The following is a 6,000-nucleotide window of genomic DNA, read 5'->3' as shown; positions in this document are numbered from 1 at the left end:
CAGAGGTTGTACTTCCTCGCCAGCTGAGGGAGTTCAACCTGCCACAGGCGCCATTGATACAATTCTACTCAGCAGTCATTGAGTCTGCCTTTGCACTTCTATAACTGTTTGGTTTGGTCCAGCTATCAAGTCAGACATCATTAGACTTCAAAGGATAGTTCAGACTGCTGAGAGGATTATTGGCACTCCCCTACGCACCCTGCTAGAACTGTACACATCCAGAGTGACGAAAAGGGCTGGTAAAATCACTCTTGACCCCATTCACCAAGCACACTTCCTTTTTTAACTGTTGCCCTCTGGCTGGCGCTACAGAGCACTGAGCACCAGAACAGCCATCCACCACATTTTACATCTTCCACAAGTACTTTCCTTTTGTCAATACAACCATGTGCAATATTCATTTAATCCATTCCTACTTATATCTATTTTTCATTTATATTCTTAAACATATCCTACCTCTTCTTCAATACATTACATCACCTGTGCATCATTGTATATCTGTATATAAAATATTCAAACAACATTATTGCTCTATTTTATATTTCTCTTTTTTCATCTGTTATTTTTTATTTTTATGTCACTATATGTAGATATGTTACAAATTGTGTACGTATGTATGTATTTACGGTTGCATTTGCACTGGAAGCTTCTGTCACCATGACAAATTCCTCGTGTGTAAGCATACTTGGCAATAAAGCTCATTCTGATTCTGAATGTCCAGCAGGGGTGCCAAATGCAAGTGAAATGGTACCGTAATCAGACAAGGTTTTTGAGGTGAATTTTAGATGGCTGTTTTAATGAGTAAATTGTACATCCGTAAGCTAAACCTTTAGCCTAAACCTAACCAATATTGTCTTAAAAGATAAATGAGAGGTGAACAAAACAGGCATCCTAACCCTTAACCAATGCCTACATTTAATCAATAGTGTTTTCATAGCAAATTCAGCACGGAAATCACATTTTCTGATTGAAACAGGTAATTTGTGTCACTTCTATGGCACTTTCACTTCACTTTTGTGAAAACATTGAGTGTCCTTGGCTAGGATTGAGGCTTGGTCCAAAGTCCAACACTCTTTTTGGTAAGCTAGAGTGAAAGCTTATCATGTTGGAATATGTGTGTAAATGTAGGTGGGTCTGTAATACAAGCTTTAAAATATATCCTTTTTCAAAGGATGCGTTAGAGTAAAAGTGTTCTGATATCATAACATAGCAGTGTGTGAGTAATAGAGTGAAAAATATGTGTTAATAAAGTCATAATTCACTATTGTAGTCGTGATTTGTGAGAAACTGAATAAAACGCAATAACCATTAAACAAATCAATAAACAAAATAGACTGCATGACAACAGAAGAGTTTTAAGGATGCATTTTTGTGTTCCAGGTTTTCTTTATAAAAGTTTTTTTTTCATAGGACTTGAACTTTAATTATGTAATTGTTGGTTTATTTACACATGTATAATAATGATATATTTTGGCCATTTTGTCTCATTTTATTTTCAGCTTCTATATGGTATGAGCGGTGTGCTCAACCAACCCTTTTCACATATACGTGTTTGGAACGCATAAGTAAACAACAGCTGAGTAAACCTCTATAGAGACACATGGGAGGCCATAGAAAATGTTACTTTGAACTTTTCAAAAGATGAAAACAATATAGAGAGTGGTGGATTATGTCATTCTGAAGTGAGAAAGATGGCAAATTTACTGTCTGTCCCTCAGCAGCTGTATTTGAAACCCCATCACAGTTTACTTTATTTCTTTATTTATTTATTTATTTAATATTAAAATATAATATTTTGTATTTTATTAATGCCAGTGTACTGTAACACAATGAATAATGTTATAAGTTTACACTAAATAATAAAAACCAAAATTAAAACATATATTTTGCTAGACTTACACTGTTAAATAAAAGTGTAAATTTGTCATCACACAAGGCCACAGCCACACTAATCCCTTTTCCTTTTCCCAAGTATGCGGTAATGGAGCACATTTTTAAAATGCGCGTTTTCAGTGGAGGAAAACACCAGCCTAGTGTGGATGAGAAACATAAACGTAACAAAATAAATGCATTTATATAAGTGTGGATGTGGCCTATGTTGTAAGTCTGTAAAATGTAAGTTTTTCTGGTTAATAATGTGCAAGAGGCCCAGCTAGATATAGTAAAATTAAGGTTTTTGAGATTTCAAGCACACAGTAAAGGTGTTTGTACATGCAGTTTGTCATTGTAGTCTGCAGCACAAGCTGACATCATCAATCCTAGTGTTCACTTTGATACCACTGCAATACTTCAGCTGTTCTGGTGCCAGAACTGCACAGAAATTAAGATCAGATGGTACATAGATGCTCAGAGACCAGTTTACTGGTATTACAATACAATGCACTTTTAAAACGTCAGTCAAGTTGTTTGTGTAGATTTCCTTTCTCATATCCCAGCTTGTATGCAGAGTCAGCCTTACGTAAGCAATTTATAGGTTGATATCACCTACAAGTGTAACAGTGCCTCTGTGGCACTTTCAAAACATACTCCTGTTTATTTCAGTGGCCTGTCCATCCCAACACAGCAACATTGGCTTGACCAATGTAGTGAGTTTGGGACGGGCTATGTGTTAATTACTACAACCAATTATGGAAGATAGGGAGTTTTCTGGAATCTGTTTGAAACCAGTGATTATTTTTGTTGTTCCATTTGGTGATGCTATTGGTGCAGGAATAACACACTTCAGCTTTAATCTAGAGGGATAAAAAAAGCCAGAAGTCCTTACCAACATTAGACAACACACAGCACTGTGACTGATCTATGACAGCTCAAAAAGCTTGTTAGAGCAGGGAATGTGACTCAGGCATCCAAAAACCAAACCACGTGAAATAGAACATGTAGAACATTTGAATATGTTTGTAAGAAGGTGAACAGCAAGAGAAATTAGCTAGTGGCAAATTCTTCTTCTAAATGGTTCATGTTATTTGCATAACAAACATCAAGCGACACAATTAGGAAATGAATAAAATGCTTAGCTGTTGCATTTGCTGCACAACGTGCAATGTAGGAGTAAAACTGAAACATATTGTAAACGTAAAGTGACGGAGGGCAATGTTTTCATAATGATGATAATGCTCCTCTAGCTAAATGGGTAGAGCAGTGGTTCTCAACCATGTTCCTGGAGCCCCCCAACATTGCACATTTTGGATATCTTCCTAATCAAACACACCTGATTAACTAATCAGCTCATTAGTGGAGACTCCAAGACCTGAATTGGGTGTGTCAGAAAAGGGAGATATTCAAAATGTGCAGTGTTGGGTGGGGGGCTCCAGGAAAAGGGTTGGAAACCACTGAGGTAGAGCATGGTGCTAGCAACACCAAGCTCACAGGTTAAATTCCCAGGGAACACACTGAATGCATTGAATGCACTGTTAGTCACTTTGGATGCCAAATGGGTAAATTATTAATCGATAAATCAATGAATTTATCAATAAATCAATCAATAAATAATTCAGTCAGTCAGCCTGTCTATCTGTCTGTATGCACTGACACTTAAAGTGATCTCACATGTGCAAGAGTGCTGTATGCCGATCTATCTGCACAGCTTTGATTCGGCCGTAGGTAATTACAGCCTTGCTGATAGATGGACAAAACAACATGATTGCGAGTGTGATACTGCTTTCATACAACAGTTCAACAAACAGCTGTTTCACTCATGTTCTAGTGCTTTCTTGTCTGAGAGATTGGAGGACTCCAGTTTCATTCTTTTATATTTCTTGGGGAACTTTTTATTTGACACTGACACAGAAAGCTGTCTCTCCTCCACCTTGTTGAAACTTCACGTCTTCGCCCAACTCAGGGAGCACCCTGAGCATGTGTGAATACTCAGTCTGTCCACACTCTCAGCTTTGAAAGTGCAGAAGCTTTTTGTTTAACTCTATTTCTCAGCTATAGTGTAGTAGTAATCTGAGCAATCATGGAGTGAGAGACAATAGAAGAATTTACCATTTGATCTGACATTACTCATAATATTCTTCTCCCCTGATATTACCATGCTCTTGTTTAAAAGACCGAAAGGAGAATGAGGATTTATAGAGCTGTTCAGTCATGACGTCAATTTGTAGGTGAACCCAGAAGGCTAATTCGCCATGTGTTTCCTCAGAAATTACCTATGCGTTTTTATAATATGGTTTTTCAAATTATGAGTAAAGTAAAGTCTTTGGTAAACATTAATTGAAGATACTTGGACATTTTGTTCTACAACATAAATTACACAGAGACCTTTTTTTTAGTCATAAATATATAACTACCATAATAATAACCTATAGGAAAATCCAGAAGAAACCCATGGCTCATAATACAAATTTTCTTCAAGGTTTTTGGACCACAACCTGAACAGCTCCATTGTGCTTGCCTAATAACAGTGGCACTCTAGGGCCACTATTACTATTGCTGTTAAGGTTAGAGTATACTTTTGCTTCTCCATGCGCTATTAAGTCTAGCGCACAGTCAAGATGTTCTAGCCTTTTAAAGTGTCCTCTTTTCATCGCGAGCCCATAAGACTTTTTAAGTGCACTATGACTGCTTTGCGATACTCTTTAATACAGTCAACTGCAAATGCATGCCGACTACGGCCACAAACGTGGACAGACTGTGCGTACTGCCCATACTGTGCTGATGACATTAGGCAATGTCCTAGCAATCATCCTGAACACCCTAGCAACCACATAGTAACACATTGAAAACCATTCAGAACACCCTAATAGCTTCATTGCTACGCTCTGGCAAACAAAGCAACACTTATACCTTCATATCATGTAAAAATCTAGTTTGATGTTCCATAGCATTGACCACACCAACACTGCAGTGACCTCAGTTACCCTGAGTTGAGAGGTATTGCTATTTTAACAAAATGCTGACTAGACTCAGCGCAAATACGAGAGAGAGAGATAGATAGATAGAGAGAGAGAGAGAGAGAGAGAGAGAGAGAGAGAGAGATGTTTGACGTACGGTAAGGTTAGACAGTCCTTCCTCGTCTTGACTTGCCAATTCCTGTACTAGACATTGAGTGTAAATAAAAAACTCACAGTGTGCCCCTCAAAGCTTCCGCATGTACTTGTGCCCAATGGCAATGACAGACTGCCTTTGTTGATTCTTCCTCTTTGTTTTTCCTCTTTTACTACATTGTAACAATGTTCAGGCAGCTATTGATAGTAATGCTGACAAGTGCAGGAAGTTAAAGAGGCAACGTGCTGTCAATTCTGGATGACAATTCTGTCATCATTCACCCATGTTTTTCTAAACCCATATGACTTTCTTCCATTCACCTTCATTGCATCTTTTTACAAACAAGGAAAGTGAATGATGACAGTGTTTAATGTTGATGATGATACAGGCTATTCAAAATTAGTGAATTTTGTCAAGGGAACTTCCACAGACATCCCCTCCTCAGAGAGTAGAGAGCAGTGAACACTATGTAGGAACCGTATTAATCTGAAACCAATTATACAAATTCAAATGCATGAATATCCCCTTATTTCCTATGATGGATGCATTCAGAGCAGTTCCTCTGCACCTGTTCACTAATCAAACCAGCTAACCTACAGAGGACCTGGATTACAGAAACAGGTTACACCTGTCTTTCTTTATGCATGTGTGTGTATGTGCCTGTAGACCCCTTTCTTTTGTATTTGCTCACTTTCTCAAGCGCCTCTCCCTCTCATCTCCAAATGGGAACAGCGATTACCACTCTCAGAGCTGGAGCTCTAATGAAATATTAACATGCAAATGTAAACAGAAGCCACACCCCTTTTTTCTCTCTCAAGAGCGAACCCCCATTAGCTTTGTGCGAGGAGAAAAAAAACATCATATAAAAGCAATGACAACCAGTCAGAGACTCTCAACTTCAGAGGAGGTGTGACATACCAAATCGTTCATAGGGGAATTGTTGTGGCATTCATATTTTCAGTTCTTATTTCCCAGTTCACTAATGACAGTTCTTGTAAGACAGGCTTCACTATT

Source organism: Xyrauchen texanus, chromosome 36 (genome assembly GCF_025860055.1).
Source record: "Xyrauchen texanus isolate HMW12.3.18 chromosome 36, RBS_HiC_50CHRs, whole genome shotgun sequence".
In the NCBI taxonomy this organism is placed as follows: Eukaryota; Metazoa; Chordata; class Actinopteri; order Cypriniformes; family Catostomidae; genus Xyrauchen; species Xyrauchen texanus.
This window is presented reverse-complemented; position numbering follows the sequence as displayed.